Below are 20397 nucleotides of genomic sequence, written 5' to 3' on the forward strand. Positions count from 1 at the left end.
AATCGAGACTCGTCCTAGGTATCAGTAGCGTGGCGTGCGTACTTTGCGATACAACGATTGATCTGCCATTTAAACCTATAGAAAAGGATCGATAAACAGGGTGTTCGCAACGAACACCGTAATAATCGATTCTTTACCTTAGCTTCAAACGGGAAAATTTCGATAATCGATAGATAACGCCTCGCCACTGCTAGGTATATTTAAGTACGTTGGAAGGACCAACGAAATTCGGCCCCAGAGCTCATTATGGAACCAAGACTATCACGGGGTTACAGGAGCGATTACTTGAACCTGCTCCGTGCATTCAGCGTGAAATTGAAAGCTCTCTAAGAAAGTTAGTTGTAGGATTGGAACGACAGTATACGGTATGGTGATTACGAAAACGTCAACATTTCGGTGTTTCAGTGATTCTTCGGAGGCGGCTCCGGAGCTCGAGATCAAGGTTGCCAAGTTGAGCTTTGATAATTTACATGGGTTTAAATTACGAAGAGTGCTGAACTTCGGCTTTGTCTGGCAACACTGCTAGAGACGCTGAAGCGCAGGCAGATACATTCATTCCAAGTTCCTGAGATCGAGACGGCAAAATCGTGATCGTGAATTAACTCTGTAGTGAATCAGCACGTGTGGACAAGGCTCAGGTTGCTATGAACCGAAAACATAGCTGTCGGATTTCATTCAAAATTAAGAGAATACTCCAAAAAAACCGACCGACCAGGGACTCACACCCTAAGCCTTATGCACTGCGGGCTGATTATTATAATAGATGGATAAAGAAGACAAGGACGAAATGGAATGATCCTATTGGATGAAGCGTGCCGTTCCAACCGACAAAAAAGGGAAGGGACTAAACTGGAGGTACCAAACAGATTCCTGATTAAAAGTAAAATTTTCGAGTAGGAATGTTGCAACATTGAGATGAATTCTTTCGTCTAGGGAACGACGAATTTACTATCGAAAAGCGGGTCATCAAATAAATCACTATGAAAAAAGTTAGAGTGGTTTTCACTTTAACTCGAGGAGCACGCACTCACTGCCGGAAAACCTGCGCCTGGATTAACAGCACTGCCAAGACAGGGATTTATTGATCAAGGTCATTCGATATAGATCCAATAATCGGGACCGACCACCTCCTCCTGTATTCGCGTTTTGTTGTACTGGCCCTCGTTTCCATGAGTGCTGGATGAACATGTCGATGGTTGAGAGGTTTGAGGGTATCATGAGACGTCCTAACGCCAAGAGGGAGTTTAAAGGCTGAAATTCCATATGTTTTTCATAAAGTCTTTCCACCAGAATCGAATTACCTCTGTTTTCCCAATCAAAGTCACGCGTCCGTCACCCAAAGCTCAATTTTGATTCGTTCACATATACTATTGTCCGAGACGGCGCTAAGATCTGAACACGTTCACTGCCGACGTGTTCAGCGGAACTACTGCCACTGAAGAGAAACAGTAGCAAAAAAAAAAAAAAAACAGCTGCATTCGAACAATTTAAACCACGGTTTCCGCCGATTACCTCGACGTCATCGCGCTTCTTATCGGTTACATGCGCAATTAGTACTCTCCATCTGGTTCATACACAGAGACAAGAGACCCTCAACTGGCCTCTTGACAAAGGAAGGAAGCTTTTACTTTCGGAGATTCAATACTTCCTTATAGACAGTTATGAGGGAGCAACAGTCATCACTCTTTTTTCGGCCGTTGACCTGCCTGCTGGGTGGATGATTATTTTTGGGCGACGTCATGAACCAAACAAGTTTCCCAAACTTCGGTCTGTTTCCAAAAAGAAACTCCCAACACATTGTTAGTAGGTAGGCCAACAGTTGAATGCTGAGGTCCCGAAGTTAAAAGCTTCCACTATTGCGAAGATATCAACGGAGGGTCTCTCGTCTCCGTACGCAACCAACGAAAAAAACAGTCACGGGGTGTCTAGTTTTTTTTTGTTTTTTTTCATTTAGGGAAATCCTGATTTTTCCCTGCTAAATCCTGATTTCATAATTTTTCCAAATCGTGATCAAATCCTGATTTTTTGCGGATAAAAATTAAAATTTCTGCATAAGCGTGTGCGAATGCAGGACTCTAGAATTTCGGACGGCCGACTTTTCTCGAATCCTGATTTTACGACTTCGATTTTTCCTCGAAACCTGATGAAACCGGGATTAAATCTTGGTTGACCTCAAATCCTGACAGAATCGGGAAAATCCTGATGCTCGACACACTGAGTCACTATGACCGGCTTGGTGGTGAGCTTGTTAAATGACTCGGCAACGGTGTTGAAGAGCCGGGACAAATGAAGAGCCGTCCATCCGCGACGCGACGGACATAATCAGTGAGAAAGAGTCAGCGACGGCGACGCGGCGGGCTCATCGGTTTATCTTCGGTGGTCACCGGGCACCGATTGCGCGATGACGACGCCCGATGGGAGTCCCGAACTGGAAAGTGTCAAAGGTCGGAGACAGGGCCTGAGCAATGCCGTTGGTTCTCGTCTGCGCCTGCGCTGCTCGTCGATCGCTCGCGCGTCCCGCTCGTCTGGAACCCGACCCGAGGGCCTGCGTCCAGGCTCGGCGCGAGCGCCTTGCCCAACCCCGAAACGACGCCCCGACCTCAGCACAGACAACCACGCTGGATGCCACTCGAAAAGTTATACAATCCGATAACACACGTGTGAGCACATAATCTCCGAGAGCACTGATGCCACGTGTTATCCATCCAATGTCCACAACTGCCGTCATAGCCGAGAGAGCAGTAAGTGTCAAATTTTCGAAATCGAGTTTCCTTCGAAATTCGTCTCATCTCTTTCGGATGGAATCACTGAAATATCTGAAACAGCCGATGGTCCAGTTAACGATCAAATTGAGCCATCAAATTGAAGCTCTGATTGGTGGAAAAAGACCTGAGGTGAGGATGCGACCAATGAGAGGCCCAATTTGATGGCTCAATTTGATCGTGTAACTGGACCTCAAAGTCATCTTACATGTACATAAAGTCGCTTTCACAGACAGCCTCGCGCTCTGCGACGCCCAATCGCCATTGCCCCCTATCCTCCCAGAGATCATCAGGCAATTGGCACCTTCTGATCTCCTCCACCCCTTGTCGCCAACCTCTCACCGGACATCCATGCTGTCGCCTTTCGGCGATATCTTAAGGTCTTAAAAGTCATCTTCCACCGACGAAAAACCCTAGACTTAGTGATCCAGCGTGGACCCGATATAGGATGGGCCAATTTTAGCCCTTGACGACACCCTCTCCCTGCCTTCACTAGTCATTTTCCGGGAGTGGTATTAAGGAACTTATATTTTGGTTTTGACCGGCAACAACGGGCGAATAGAAGTATAACTGATGAGCCGATGGTCACGATAAGGGGTGCGCCTCGAAGAAGGTGGGACCGGCGAAATAATCACGGATGCCTACGGCGATCATCTAATCACGCCATCTCCTCTACCTTACATAGGAAAAACACGCTTCTAAATGACTAAACGAACTGTCATCTTTGCTAAGATGTTACAACAGCTCCAATAAACCAAACCTCAACCACTCGGTCCGAGCAGGATCGCGAAGTAGATGAAAAAATCGAATCGCCTCATTTTGGAATCGTGCGACGATCTATTTGCCCTTGGCGTTCCCATGTGTTGCTGATAGCGCAACTATTAGTTCGGAATAAAATTCGGAATAGATGCTGAAATAAAATAAGAAAGAAATTGAATACGCAATTTTCTACATATGAAGAGAAAAAACAGCCTATGGACTTGACTTTTTTGTTATTCTGAAAGGAAATATTTAATGCCCTCCGCCTGCGCCTGAAGGTATACGTAGTTTCTGGAGATAGCGTGGTTAGTGATCAATTCATCCTAAATTGGACTACATTTTGCAATTAGGAACTATAAATTCCGGCTCGGTTTAAAACCAACGTATGTGTCATTAATTTCCCTATGCACATAAGTGTTTTTTCAGATCAGCCAGAATTTGCAGCTCCAAATTGCAAAATTCAGTCCAATTCATCTACAACAGTGAGAAGAAATTCAGCCTTCTATGTATCTTGATTGCAATTAGGATTGATGTGTCATAGTGTATTTATTGGCCGATCTGTACCAAAGAATTAAACTATTTGTAGTAAATACATTAACATATCCTACGGTAAGCTGAATAGTTTAGGCTTAAATATATTGCACAGCGAGGGTAATACGAGTAGGTTGCTTCCAGGGAAACATCATCTGCGACTGAATAAATTAAAGTCACATCGTTTGATTAATGGCACCATCCTCGTGCTGTCTACTACTGCCAGAATCAGCCGCGTGCCATGTGATTACTGTTGCGGAATAATGAGAGAAAGAATGCTTTAAAACGACGATTGAAAAATTGACTAAGCATGAAATATCACGAGATGACTTAAAGGCAGACGCACGAGTAAATGTCATTCGCGTATTTAAAGCTTTTTAGCGGGTTTGCAAAATCCCATCTCTTGGCCCTTGAATTCCTCTTTCATTGTGCAAGAGTTTAAACATTTCATGTCCACCGAAAGTAACGAATAATAATGTAACGCTCATAACTAGGACACCGTAAGATTATTTTTTAAGGTTTTTATTCATTCCATTTCGGCGTCGACGTACAACCGAAAAAAACAGAAGTTGCGGATAATGTTCAAGCTGTGGAGTTGACCTCTGCTGTCATTCTGGCTGGCCACTAATGATAGCCAGCCGGCTTGGAAGACGGTTCACACTTTTCAAAGTATGCACCTGCACCATTTCTCCGGTGCGTCTGTCATTCGTAAAAATAATTTAACCAATGCCTTCCAAAACAAGAGAGTCTTTATTTTGACATCCTGCGCCAATGCACTGAGGTAGAGACGAAATTCGTGTTTAAAGTTTTCGCACTTTGGTTTTGGGTGACCAAAGTTTTCTGACGTTCAACACGATTATCAAAATACCTTTTGCATTCAGTTCGCGCTTGAATGACGTCGCTCGGAACGAATATGACGTCACACAGTGCAATCTTGCTTTACTGATAAAAAGTCGACACCTGTTCGAAACCGGAAGGGGAGTGAAGTGGTGGTGTCACGTGTTAGAATGAGTGTACTGATATGAGCGTGTTAGAATTGCGATCGAAGTACTGTAGCCTTAATTTTATCGAAGCTTAATTTTATCGTACTGCTTTTGAAGGATCATCTCCAATACAACAAGTTTCCTTTCTGATGCTTTCCAGTAACTTCTTGGTGCGTTTAGCACTGAACTGCAAAAAACAACACCAATTTAAAAGCGATTTAAATCGAACGTTATAAGTGTTCTCATGGTGTGTAAAAATTGATCTCAGAGCATTTCTACTAAAAACAGTCTATTTATTCAAGTAAAAACGCCGTATGAGAACTTGAATGTTGCCAAATTTCCTCTCAGAAAATATTAATTTTTTAAGGAAGTTATGCATATTTTCCCTGGAGATTTTCAGACTTTTTAGATCAAATTACGAACGGAATCCACTGAAAAATTTGAAGAGAAATATTCACAAATTTTCCACAAAAAAAACCGTGATTTGTCGAAGGGCATATGGCAATGCTTGATGGCTCATACGGCACTCTTCCTAGCACGGCAGAATAGAGTCGCTGGTCATTTAGACATGAACGTCAAAAGTTTCGAGATTAATAACTAACGCAAACTTACATGCGATGAGAGCGAAATTGCATCAACGAGGTTGGACGTAACTTATGTTCTGAAAACTACACGAATAAGGAATAATATCGGTAGACACACACAATTTTAAAGACAGATCGAGTTTGGAAGCAAAGAGACAGTTCATAAGGGTAAATTGCTTGGATTTATGCACAGGAGAGAGGAATCGCGAGGAAGACGCTTTCATAGAGAGCGACCGGAGCTTTTTGAGGCGAAACTGCGTTGACAGATCTCGAGTCTCCTCATCGACTCAAATGCTTGGCCCAAGATTAGATAAACCGGGCCTATTAAAACACTTATCGACTAAGTCAATGCACTACCTGCATTCAGCTTTAGTGCGTCATACCGTCGACCAATCCGCGCGAGGAATTATAGTTCAAAATGCAATGCACGTGAATTTCTGGATCCTCATTGCTCACGCCAGTTAATTAGGACAACGCACAGTGGATCGAGTCAACTGTTTAGCACAAACAGGGAAGAAACGAAGAAAGTACAAAAATCTTATTTTGATCAATTATCACGCATACATACCTGAAATTATGAGAGGGCGAGTAATTAGGAGTTATACTTAGCCCATTATTATTCGCCCGAAAATATGATTATTTACAGACTAAAGAAAACACTTCCAAATTATTATTGCGTACTTTCACGCGAGTCCGAAAACTGTTGACGCAATTTATTAAAAATATACGTAAAACCTACATAAAAGTACCATGAAAAACACACGAACTAATTCTACTCATTTATTTACCGTTTCATTTTATCGTATCCATATTTTTGGGCTATCGATTATTTGAGCTTTATCATTCATTTACGTGCTTATGGAAATAATCCATGGACACGTGAAGTAAATGTTTTGCCGAAGTGCTTCGAGTGTGAATAAATAACATGATATGTGTTCGTTCAGTCAGCAATGTTTATACTTTTTTGAAGTGTGGATTCCAAGAATTGAATTACGTACTTCCTGTCACCTACTCATATTTTGTTTCTGGTTATCCCTTATCTCATTATTCATATTTGCTCTCTAGTAAATCTGCAAATAAAAACTGCGTAATAAAGACAGGACATTTTAAATCAATTTTTCTTGCATATACTGCGAGCTAAATTAACCCACATAAGAAGATAAAATACCGTCCGGTATAATTTGATGCGGAAAATTAAAAGAGTGACTTTAAAAGCAAACGCAATTACTCAGCATGATTATCACAATTCTATACATCATTTAAAGTGTTACATCATCATGAGTTACCTACTAATCTTGAGTCAGAGAGTTACTTTGAATTTGATTTTAAAAACTTTAAATACAAATTAGAGTAAAACAAATGAAAAGAACCACCATTTTAGTCACAACATGCACTTCTGTGTTGTAGAAGGGTTCAATAAACTGAAGCTCTAGAATCCAGCACTGTTAAAAAGGGAGATTGAATGCATGTCAAAACTGACAACAAAAGTTAAATATTCTTTTTGGGAATTGTTTTTTAAATGTTTAATTAAAAGAGATGACATTTTTTTGCCGCGTGCGGTATGAGGAATTCTCCCTCAGTTTGCACAGCACATTCAAACTCTCATACGTTCTGTTCCTCGGTTTCACTGATGAGGCGATAAATCGAAAGAAAAAGTGGTCAGGCATACAAGAGAAAGAATAGGAAAAAATATGTTGCGATAAAGAACAAGGAAAAGTTAATTACGTGCAGAGTGAGATACAGAGGTAAATAATGATTAACACCTCCTTGCCATATCTTGCTAAGAAATGCATGCCGCCCAGCTTCACTGCAATGGACTCTAGTGGTGTGGTGATGTTTTCTTTAGACTTTTTGCTGCCCATGTTGGGTTGTTAAAAATATACGCAATGCAAACGTGAAATAAAGATGGGCGTCACTGTAAGCAAAAAGAATCAATCTACAAAAATCGCTTAAAAAGTCCACCATGCACGAAAGGCTGCAAAAAGGTATGCGAAAAGTGCAACGAAATGTGGACCATTATTTAGGATTCAGTTTGTTGGTTGATTCTTCATTATCGATTACGTCCGACTCAAAACAAGCAGTTTCAACATATCAGTGTTGAAAAGCGCGCTCATTTAAAGGTCTTTATTAGTTGAGGGTAAATTGATTTTGAAAATTAACGGAAATTGTATTCACATCTCAATTGCAAAAATTGATAATTTTGGGAAAGCCATTATAGCACTTAAGGCCACGTCACCATCTTGGATTTTGAAAATTTGACGAAAAATTTGAGTTTCTCGTCAAACAATACGCCCTGATACCGAGTTTCACAAAAATCGATCGAACAGGAGCCGAGATAACATTAATCTACCACGCATACAAAGCTCTCACAAATATTCACGGAGAACTTTGAGGAAAACAATTTAATGGAATCCTTGTAAAAAATAAGACATAGAAGTAATTCCGGAACGTTGGAACAAATTTTGTCTTTGCAATAATTGAGTATGACCGAGTTTTATTATTCTGATCCGCCACGAAGCACGGGAACCGATCGCAACAGAGTCACGTTGGGGTTAAGTTAGGTCACGCAACTAAACTAACTCTCCGGCAAAGCTGGAAGTATCACTTCAATTGAAGGCGCCCCAATCCTGAATTTGCACACGCTATTTTCACATTTCCGATCAATAAAACTTTCTAGGCTTTTTATCTCTTTCAGCACACTGTCGGCAGCAATGCTGCAAAACAAAACGTTTAAGTATAATTTAATGTTGCCAAATTTCTTGTATTGTCTCCTATGCCTTGTTTAATGTGATCTTGTAAGAGTGCGTAGCGTTTGAAAAACTTTAAAACAAGCCAAAATTAGCATGCCAAATAATTTACCGTATTAGAGGACCGTGATTTGATACGTGTGCCACCACCACCGCTGAGGTTATTTATCACCGGCGCAAATTGGAAGAATAATCAGAAAAAATTCCGGACCTTCTTGCAGAATTTCCGCGCTTTTTCAGTACTTTCGGAGCGCCCTTAAAAAATCAGTTTCCGGAAATCGAGGACTAGCAGACACCCTATTGTTCGATACCCCTTTCTCTCTCTCTGGATTTCTAAGGCGTCTTGACGAGGCGCACGCTAGGAGTCCTCGGATCGGATCCAAGTCTGTCAGACCGGGGTTAAATACGTGAGAGCGGCTGCGCTGCCTTGTTAGAGAAAAACGCCGTATGAGCCTGTGGACGTTGCCATATTTCCTCAAATAAAAGAACGAATTTACTGGGAGAAATTGTGAATTTTCTTCTTCAAAATTTTCAGACAATTTTGATTTGCAATTTTATTTAAAATATCTTAAAATATCAAGGGAAAAATTCATAACGTTCCTCAAAAATACATGTTTAACCCGGGGAAATTTGGCTTCTTTCGAGTGTTGATACAGCGTTCTTCCTCAGCACTGGAGTGCGGCGAGACAACCCCGGTGACGCACGTCCTCGTCCGTGGCCCGTGCCGCCGCCGCACAGTGATTCCAGTCAATGTAACAGGTCGGACATGAAAAATTTGACTAAAACTGCAATTTTTAACGTTTATCTCGTCACATTTTAAATTTCAAGGAGTGCTTATTGGACAAAATTTGAGGGGGAAACCAATGGAACCACTTCAAAGGTTTGTATGAACGGAGTTATAGAAGTTTAAATTTTCCAAACTTTGTCCGACCTCTCCCATTGACTCGATCCACTGTGCGCCGTGCAAACTGGTACAGTTTCGTCGGCGCGGGAGCGGGGTAGACGGGAGAACGGGTTGGCGCAACGCAACGGCGAGAAAATGCAAAAAAACCCGAGTCTGCGGATGCCTTAATAGTTGAGAATAATGAATCAAGACGAGTGCATTAGCTGCTCCCGCCCGATCTTGACCTTGCCCACGCCACGCGGCGGCATCGCGAGCTGCACCGACGACGACGACGTGCTCCGTGCAGCTCGTAATCGCCCGATCCCCGTTCGTCACCACCGTCGTCGCCGCTGCCACGTAAGACGTAACCGGCCACCGTAAGTTTGGAGAAAGTCCACCGTACCGTCAGCTCCGCTCATCTCTCTCCGAGACGCTGCTACGTAACAACCGCTCGGGAAATCGCTCTTACGGCCGGCTCATTAGTGAAATTGATAGACAAAGCGATAGACAAAGATGACATAGGACATAGGGGAGTACACGGAGAAAAAAACTTCGTGCATGGGACCCGAAGTTGAGGTCATGTGGATCTCTGAAGTTTTCGGATTGCGCACTCGAAAATTTGAAATCAAGCTGCTGAAGCTCGGGTCAGACACCTGCACTGGAAAAAAAACACATTTGATCTAGAGTTCAGACTCTTGAAAACATTCACAAGAAAAAATACTCTTGATTCAATCGGATTTTTGCTTGAATCAAAACGAAATCCGCTTAAATTAAGAGACTTGGTTCTTGATTTAAGCTAGATTCTGATTGAATCAAAGAGTACTGTTTTTTTTCGATGTTTTTAAGAGTCTGGACTCTATATCCAATGTGTTTTTTTTCCCCCAGTGTGAAGTACTTTTGTAAGCACCCGAGTATTTCAGATGTCTGGCCCGAACTTCGGCAGCTGGACCTCAAGTTTTCGGATGCGTGATCCGAAAACTTCAGAGATCCATATGACCTCAACTTCGGGTCCCATGCACGAGGTTTTTTTCTCCATGTACGGAGCGATCCTATGGGTTGAAATGGTTGGTTCTCGTAGACGAAGGTATGAATGATAGACTAACTACTCCTGTGGTACCGTTAGTTTCGAAACAATGCTACTACGTAACCATATTTTCCGGTTTAAACTGACGGACACCCTGTTCGACCAAACGACGTAAATGCCTACGTTTCATCCAAGTTTACCAGAAACGCGAAAAAACTAAAATGAGTTAGGCCACTTCGTTCAAAAGAAAATTCAAATAAATAAAAACCACCGCGATAGAAGTTAAAGTAGATCATGGTAAGATGCTTACTGCCTTCGATGAGCAGAAAGAATGGAGTGTCCAAGTCCGATACATATTAACCACGAGACCACCTCATCCAAGGCACGTAATTAGATTTGATCAGTAATTAGACTTTAACTATAAATCTAATGATAAATCTAAGAAAATGAGTGATCCGCGAAACTGTTAGAGCGAGGTTTTAATTCCTGATGAGGGAGACTCAAACGCCCGAGAAGAAAAAAAAACAAGGCGATAAACTTACCTTTCCCTTTCATTACTGGCCGAAAAATCTCATGTAACACCGACTAAAATGAAAGTGAAAACGAATTCCCCAAGTGCCGTTTTGAAGAAGAGACAGGACAAGAACGTTATGCTGTCTTGACGCTGAACGAGGACTAAACAGGACCAGACTCTCCGCAAAAATATGCGAGAGATCATCAGTTTGACATCCGAGAAATTTTGAGGATAAACAGCGACAGAGCAGTTGAATTCTGCGAGAGGTCTCTCTTTGCCGTGAGAAAAATTCATCGGATACATAGTCTGACGTTCAAAATCCTGGCGCGACGTCAAACCGCAATAATTAGCTGGACGCGACCGCATGGAGGCTGATCACACCTAAAAGATGAGCACACCAGATGATATCATCAGATGTCATTGTCTTGCCAATCCTAGGAAGTTCAGCACAGAAGAGAGCGGGTAATTTCAAAGGACTACGTGCAAAACGGGCCATTTGGGGCTCGGGCGGATACCTTTGAGACTTGTCCTATTCATTCACCTAACAATGCCCCATCTTTTCCCAAAGTTTCAAGCCCCTCAAAAATTTTGAGGAGACGCGGCGGGGGGTCAAAGTTAAAAACCGGCAAAATTTTCGCGAATTTTTTACTCGAAAAACCAAGAAGTTTTGGAAAACGCGGTTTAAACGAGCGTATTCAGCGTGACGAGAGCTTTCAGGAAATGTATAACATCACAGGGTTTTGTCAACTTCAGCTTGAGTTATCGCCTCCGAAGCGCCGGAACGCTAAAAAAAGACCCCTTATTTTTTCACGTTTGGGCCGATTTAAAAAAAAGCCATTTTTTTATTTTGATGAAAAACTGATATGTTGTTCCTGACTCTCTGTAGCCCCTCTGGATCTTTACCGCATGCTGGGGAAATGTTTTGGTCGCGAGTTATAAGAGCGGAAAGGAGCGAAGGTCGGAGAAATCGGCTATTTTAAACTGCGCGCGCGGCGTTGATCGGAGGGAAAACGTCCCCTCCCACTCAGTTCGGCGAATCACACTCCTCTGCCGACCTCGCATTGTTGCCACATGTCTCCTGATCCGTCGCCGCGCGCAGTTTAAAATAGCCGATTTTCCCGACCTTCGCTCCTTTCCGCTCTTATAACTCGCGACCAAAACATTTCCCCAGCATGCGGTAAAGATCCAGAGGGGCTACAGAGAGTCAGGAACAACATATCAGTTTTTCATCAAAATAAAAAAATGGCTTTTTTTAAATCGGCCCAAACGTGAAAAAAATAAGGGGTCTTTTTTTAGCGTTCCGGCGCTTCGGAGGCGATAACTCAAGCTGAAGTTGACAAAACCCTGTGATGTTATACATTTCCTGAAAGCTCTCGTCACGCTGAATACGCTCGTTTAAACCGCGTTTTCCAAAACTTCTTGGTTTTCGAGTAAAAAATTCGCGAAAATTTTGCCGGTTTTTAACTTTGACCCCCCGCCGCGTCTCCTCAAAATTTTTGAGGGGCTTGAAACTTTGGGAAAAGATGGGGCATTGTTAGGTGAATGAATAGGACAAGTCTCAAAGGTATCCGCCCCGAGCCCCAAATGGCCCGTTTTGCACGTAGTCCTTTACGATGTACTACTTTGCTATGCTTTAACTTCTGAGGAGATTTTAGAGGTTTTGCTAGGACGTTCAATTAGTGTTTTGCGATCGGTGAAAGTTCCAGAGAGTTTTTCATAAAGCCCCAAAGTTGGCCCAATGTAAACAAACCCCAGCCCCTCCGCTCCTGGTTTATCCCAATGTAAACAAACAAGATGGCGACGAAGTTCTACCAAGTTCTGGACGTGATTTTGGGTGGGATAGACACTTTTTTACATCCAACTTCTAACTTAAGTTCGGTTCGACCTTTAATCGATATTTGTGCCGAAAATTAAACTTTGAGTATAATTATCATTCATTTTTCAGCCGAAAATACGTGTTCCTCTAGGTCAGGTTTGTTTACATTGGGCCAACTTTGGAGCTCCACGATAGCCTAAACTGATGAACCAATCTAAGAGCGGCACAGAGATAGCAATACTCCGCCGTATACAGGTACTCTAGGTAAAACTGGAGAGGATGCGCCGATGTACAAAAGGCGCACGTAAAATGTGCAACGGTGCCGAGGCGTGTCAACAACGCCCGACCTCTCGCCGAATACAACCCGGCATACGGGGGTTTCTTTGCACATGCACAATTGCACCGTGCACACCTTGCCACTAGGGTCATTCTCGTTCGGGGGCCTCGGTTACTTATCGGATTATTTACATAGGAAATTAGTCGCCTCCGACCACGCTCCGAGAGTACACCATCGCACAGTGGATCGAGTCAATTAGAGAGGTCGCACATGACATTTTCAACTAAAACTGCAAATTTTGATATTTATTTCGTCACATTTTATATTTCAAGGGGTGCTTTAAGAAGAAAATTCAACGAGGAAACCGATGAAACAACTTTCAAAACCTCAAAATTTTGTATGGACTACGTTATGAGCTTTTAAAGTTTTCTAAATTTTGTCCGACCTCCCCCAGTGACTGGATCCATTGTGCCGCGGTAGCGCTAACACCACCGGTCGGCGCGCTTCGTTTCGCGACCGGGCATGATCCCCGATAATTAAGTAGGAGCCAGCGCCAGCGCCTGCTCTTGATAAAGGGGGAAAAATTATTGGGCTCCTTGTAACGCTCTTGCACGGGCTCCTGGAGCTCACTCGAGATTGCATACTACAATATGCCGGGCCTTCGAGTAATATTCAATTAGCATGAGGCCTAGCGCATTTCGTCGACGTAAGGGCGTATCTCGATTTCCACATGAGCCTTGTTGTACATAAAACTCCATGCTTTTTAGGGCTCATTTGAAAATAGAGATACGCCTTTTCGTCAGAGGAACATCGATTTTCTAAGGCGCAGAGAGAACTCGTCGTTCTCGACTCAACGTTGCCGACTCGCTCTTGTCATAAATATATCGGGCCAGCGGGCTGATTATTGAAATTAATAGACTAAGCAATAGACAAAGAAGACATAGGGAGTATGGAGCGATCCTATTGGTTGACATGGCTGGTTCTTATAGATTAAGGAAGAAAATGATGGACTAACTGTCGGGTCTTTAGTGAGTTGCCGTTAGTTAGTCCATAACCTACCTCCCATGTCCATTGCCACCACCTGCTTCCACCAATAGGATCCCTTCAAATCCCTTTTGTCGTCTTTGTCTATAGTTTTGTCTAGAAGTTTCAATAATCGGCCCGCAGCGGGTTGATTGTTGAAATTGATGGACAAAGAAGACAAAAAGGATATGGAGGGATCCTATTGGTGGGAGCGGGTGGTTGCAATGGACAAAGGCCGTAGGTAATAGACTAACTAACGGCAACCCGCGACAGACCCGATAGTTAGTCCATCATTTACCCCCTTAGTCTATTAGAACCACCCATTTCAACCAATAGGATCGCCCTATACTCCTTACGTCTTCTTTGTCTATAAATTTCAATGATTGGCCCGCAGTGGGCTGATTATTTAAATTGATAGACAAAGCAATAGACAAAGAGGATGAAGAGAAAACGAAGCAATCTTCTTGGTGGAATAGGGTATGGTTCCAGTGGACGTAGGAGGGAATAGACCAACTAACGGCAACCCATAAAGGACCTTTCATTCGGACTGCATTTTGCAATTTAGAACTATACAATATCTCAGTTGAGCATACGACATGTGTGCCGTTAGTTTCCCCATGCACATGAGTGTTTTTACGGATGGGCTGGAAATTGTAGTTCTTAATTTGCTAAATGTAATCGATTTAGTCCATTATTTTCCCCGCTAGTCCATGACAACCACTCCTTCCAACCAATAGGATCGCTACATTTTTCCGGCGGCTTCTTTTCCCATCGCTTGTCGATCAATTTCAATAATCATGCTTGCAAGTAACAATACTTGGCTGATTTACGACCAATCACCAAATCAACGACATTTTTGTGGTCGGTTTGTTACGTCACAAAAAAAAGTCATTATTCAAGACCGTTTAAAGTTGGTTGCCAAAACTTTTAGGTGTTGGAACAACACGAAATGAAGATTGGGTAGAAATGATTTCAAAGCCTCATGCGATGTTCAATTCGTTAGAGATGCTAAACTTATTCCTGGTGCAGTAAATGTATTCCTCGAAATACCATACCACGTCCTGATGAAGTTATGCTTTGGATATATAAGGGACGATCGTAAGACCTCTGGTCAGGTGCTTGTCAAAGTGGTGGTTTTAGACCAGAGCTCGATCACAGGTAGGTGTGTATGACCCCCGGATTTCTTCAGGTCAAGTCCCGGTCAGCCTTTGTTCTCTCTCGCAAACCAGTAGTTAGCCTGTTCAGCAGATTGACTGCTGGTCAGTCTGACCACTGGTTTGGTGGCCAGAGGTTGACAAGAGATCTTACAAACGGCCCTAAATGATGAATGTGTTCGATAAAATATAGAGGACAATGCGTGGTCCTCAGTCCAAGTCCCGAAATAGGTCAGTGAGGTGGTACTAAAATGTGAGAGTGCCCATAAACCGCATCGATGACCTCATCTCGGTTGCCGAATCTCACCGAAAAAAAAAAGCCGAAAGCGCTAGAATGGTACCGGTGTGCGGTGCCGTCCCCCGTCCCCGCCCCCCGATTGCAAAAATCCCCGCACGGCGCAGCACCGGCGATAAAACGGCGAGACGGCGCGGCGCGACGAGACGCATGGTCTCCGGAGAAAGCTCCAACAAAGGACGCAGCTCGATGAGCTTTACGCTTCGCGATGAACGTGTCTCTCCGCGCCGCCGCCGCACAGTGGATCGAGTCAATCAGAGAGGTCGGACATGAAATTTTTGACTAATACTGCGAATTTTGATGTTTAATTCACTGGGAAAAAAAACACATTGGATCTAGAGTCCAGACTCTTGAAAACATAGACAAGAAAAAATACTCTTGATTCAATCGGATTTATGCTTGAATCAAAACAAAATCCGCTTAAATTAAGAGGCTTGGTTCTTGATTTAAGCAAACATCCGTTTGAATCAAGAGTAATATTTTCTTGTCGATGTTTTTAAGAGTCTGGACTCTAGATCCAATGTGTTTTTTTTCCAGTGTTCGTCACATTTTAAATTGATGGGTGCTTTCAAAAGAAAATTTCACAAGAAACCCATAATGAAGCCATTTTTAAAATCTCAAGGTTTTGACTTAACAGACTTATAAGCTTTTGAAGTTTCCAAATGTTGTCCGCGACCTCTCCCATTGACTCGATCCACTGTGCGCCGTCTCTCCCGCTGTTGCAAAACGGGCGCCCGCACATGATAAAAGCACAGTCCAACCGCCACGCTAAAAATGCCGTATGAGCATTCGAATGTTGCCAGATTTTCTTCGATAAAATATTTATTTTACACTGGAAAAAAAGCATGGCAAACCTGCCTCCGATCTTCTGATTAACGTCCCTCTCCTTGATTTCGGAGAGGATAACGGTCACAAAATTTTGGGGGCGTGCGGCCGTGGGATTCTAGCTCCGGTTGCAAACTCCTTCAGCAACCTTCCGATTACTTTAATCGCCCATTCGATCATTGCTGAGTGTTTCATTCCTCGACTTGCGGTCGGTAAAAGGGTTTCCGTTCATGAAGTCTGGATTTTCACTTCACCTTAGAATTTTCGCTGTCACAGTCAAGTAACTTTATGGAGTCAAGAAATATACTACTCATTTTTCTATGCGAATAAGCGCTTTCATAAACCAATGGAAGTTGATTTATTTTGAGCATGAAGTTTCCCGAGGTGTGCAACGACGCACCAGCAATCGCGACTGCGTCAATTTTTTATCCTTCTCCGCCTTTTCTCTTACTGATTTTACGTGAGACATCCGGTAAAGTTGGAACGATGCCTGATGCAAATCTGTACGGTCAGAAGTAGTAGCTGACAAGCGAACGTATATTCGTATTCAACGGGCCACTGAGAACCAAATGCAATGTCATGCTTATTGCAGTGAGTCGATTGATCTGCCATTCAAACCAATTAAAAAGGATCGAATGATCGGAGTGTTGGCGAAGAACACCTTAATATTATTATTTTATTGATCGATAGGTTGGCTGCTCTGGGCCACAAAAGCTCCATGACCTAACTTCAAAGTACCAAAATCTTCGTACTCTCTCTATGCAGATACTACGGATTACTTTCGGCACACGATCGTGATAAAAAAGATCGCCTGCAATTTTAGGAAGTGGAAAAGATCGTAGAACCAACAAAACAAACGTGCGCATGCATGATGCGGAGAGGGGTCTAACGCTTGGAAAATACGTCACTAAATGAAATTGCAGCAAAATACAAGAGTGAATACGTACCTCGCCTACACTGCCGTACTAAGGAAGAGAGCCGTATGAGCCTTCAGGCGTTGCCAAATTTCCATTGAAAAATCACTGATTTTCAAGAAAATTTGTGAATATTTCTCTTCCAATTTCTCTGGTAATTTTGCTTGTAACTTGTTCTAAAAAGCCTGCGAGTTTCAAGGAAAAACATTGATAATTTTCCTCAAAAATAAACATTTTATCGGGAGAAATTTGGCAACAGCAGTATGCTCATACGGCGTTCTTCCTTAGCACGGCAGTACAGTCGCCTCACAATGAGCCGGAACTTTTCCTCCGTGTGAGGACATACTTTCCGAGTGAGAATAGGTTAAACGATTATATCGACTCGAAAATCGACTTCCCGGCCTAAATTACCGGGGACGGATCGATCACGACCCGATACATCGAATCCTCGCACACTCGCAGACGACCGCTGCCCGTGTTTTAATGGCATCCGAAACAGTTATCGACCTGTGACTAACGACTGAGCTTAATGATCCTATCGGTTGTGAACCTATCGCTCAAAATCAATTATTTTGCGCCCGCCGCGCGGAGTTCCCCGAATCGAAGCTCGCTGCGAAATCCGCGTCATTAATGCTTATGCAACCCGCTACTCCTGCCCTAAGTGCACGGGCCCGTTAAATGGACGGCCTGCGATTTTGCAATATGGTACACTTGCGGGCAAGGGGGGCATCCAGCGTCATCCGCCGTCAAACCCGGATGGCTAAGCAACACGATATTGCAATCGAACACGCACGCATTTCTATGAGAGGACAGACTTTTTAGCGCGAAAATCTACTGTGCCAACTTCACCCGAACTTGGGTCGAAATTCGGTTAACCAGTAACCAGGTATACCCAGTCCCTTTAAACGGGGTGGCAATACGTTGGACAATAAGGTGGAGAAATGGTGCTGGGCCCACACCATTTTCGCGTGGAAAACAAAGCCAAGAAGTTCCAAAAATTATAATTAGAGTCAAAAATAAATTGTTTCAACTCTTCAACTCTTTAAAAGACAAATTTCTCAATGTGAAATAGTAATAAGTTGAAGAAACACAAAAAAATAGGTAACCAGGGATAAAAAACAATAAACACAAGGCCTGAGATATTTCGCGGTGGTTTCAACTTCCTCTTCGACCAGGAAACAAAAATATATGAAATGATAAACATCAAGACTCTCAGACCCCTCCCCCCTTTCTTTTTTTGCTTTCCCCTTTGTTTTGCTTTTTTTCCATAACGCAACTAATGCTAAAATAGTGTATTTCCTTCGGAAAATACACTAATAATACACACAAATCCAGGGGCAGGGACATTTCGGGGTGGTTTCAACCACCTCCTCGACCAGGAACGAAATATATGGGGGGGGGGGCAAGGGTCTTCATTTTTATTTTCTTGAGGTTAAAACCACCCCGAAACGTCCCAGGCTCTTTTGATTACTGTTTTTCAGCCTTGGCTATCCATCTACTTGTGTTTTTTAGTTGAATTATTCGGAGTATTCTGTGTATTATTTCTTAACGATAAATCAGAAACAAGAGTCACTACTGACATACGGTTTACACAGAACGGCCTCAAAAACACACAATTGTAATTTCTTTTGGAGGGTTGGCGCAACTGAAGAATTTCAATCCCATCGTATGATACTTCATTGAAATGACCGTGAAAAAAAGAAAATTTTTCAGTCTTTTAAACTAAGATTGAACCTGTTCGTTTCTTAATTTGGCATCAGCGAGAATCAACTTAACTCACTGAAATCAAAGTTCACTATGGAAATTGGGGGCGATTCGCCCGTCGATAGGGAGCTGGACTCAACTGGAGCATCAAATTAGGCGATTGGCCCGATACCGATCATGAAGGGGTAGATACTTGTACTGCTCGCTTTTAATCTCAGAGCACGAGGATAGCGTAATTTCAATCTCTTGAACTGCACTTTAAATTACGAAACATTTCTGCAAAATAGCAGCATCTTGGCCATGAATTTGAAGGCTGGCATTTCCTCTTGAGTTTCTTCGAATTCAGCTGTTGGTGACACAGGACCGCAGCCAAATCTCATGTAAGGAGAGCAGCTACATTCCTTTAATTGTGACTGAGCACCTTTTTTTTTAGAATCTGACGGTGTTGCAACAGTAGTGTCGAGGTGAGGGTATGGTATACGCCCCGACCGGGGAAGTTGAACATATAACGGAGAACATGCATTTTTGGCGTGCCGTTCAAAAATAGAAATGACAATCCAAGATCTGACGCTCATGACGAGCATTTGAATTGTTTAAATGCTTGCGTCACCCGAGGACCGTTTCTTCTTGAGTGCTTTCTGCATCAGTGGCGATTCTTGAAAGTTGGCAACACTGTTTTATCTCCCATCAAATGCATGTAAAACAATCGATTTTAAGTGAGGGAAGCTGCCTCACCAACAATCGATTATTTTACTTACATTTTAATGTAAATGGAGGAAGAACAGTGTTGCCAATTTTCAAGAATCGCCACTGATGCAGAAAGCACTCAAGAAGAAACGGTCCTCGGGTGACGCAAGCATTTAAAAAATTCAAATGCTCGTCATGAGCGTCAGATCTTGGACGGTCATTTCTATTTTTTGAACGGCATGAGAGCTCCTGGTATATATTTGTGTGCACGTATCGCGACACAACTACACAAGCCATCGCTGGACAAAATATTTTCAGGTAAAACTGACAGCCACGGATGGAGAAGGGGGGGGGGGGGATGAGGCCTGCGTTGCGAGTTGCGACTCAAGTAATGAGTAGTAAGGCGTCAAACTGTTGCTGGTTAGCTGTTGGCTGTCCGCCATTAATATCGGCTAATCACTCATCTCGGAGGAAATTGAATTCTGGTCAGCTGATTCCTTTCTCGACGTCACCCTCAGGATCGACGAGAACTTAGGGCGGCGCACAGTGGATCGAGTCTGTAGGAGAGGTCGGACAAAATTTGTAAATTTTAAACGCTCCTAACTCCGTTCGTACAAAATTTTTAAGTTTCTGGAAGTGGTTCCATTGGTTTCCTCGTTAAATTTTCTTCTCGAGGCACCCCTGAAACTTCAAACTATGAAGAAATTAGCATCAAAATTTGCAGCTTTCAGTAAAAAATTTCAGGTCCAACCGCTGTAAATGACTAAGCCACTGTGCGGCGCGGCGTGAGCTACACCGTAACAGAGATGGAGATCTTAAGCGCCATCTAAGAGGGGTACAGAGTGTCCCCAAAGGCGAGAACTGTTTCGTTGGATGAGTAATTGAGCAATAGACAAGGTACAAAGTTAAGCATTC

At 43.0% G+C, this 20397-nt stretch overlaps 1 protein-coding gene across 3 annotated transcripts in view; it reads right to left on the reverse strand.

Moving 5' to 3' along the window:
* The window catches only part of LOC109043088 (rho GTPase-activating protein conundrum), a 72560-nt gene that overhangs the window by 39638 nt on the left and 12525 nt on the right, over window positions 1–20397 (reverse strand). For 2 of the 3 annotated variants that reach the window (XM_072306099.1, XM_019060137.2), the window contains exon 1: window positions 5648–5859. The exons of the other annotated variant lie outside the window; for it this stretch is intronic. The gene's annotated coding sequence lies outside the window, so the exon portion shown is untranslated. Of the gene's footprint in view, window positions 1–5647; window positions 5860–20397 lie in introns of those variants that run through there. 3 annotated transcript variants of the gene reach the window in all.

Source organism: Bemisia tabaci, chromosome 1 (assembly GCF_918797505.1).
Source record: "Bemisia tabaci chromosome 1, PGI_BMITA_v3".
NCBI classification, from domain to species: domain Eukaryota; kingdom Metazoa; phylum Arthropoda; class Insecta; order Hemiptera; family Aleyrodidae; genus Bemisia; species Bemisia tabaci.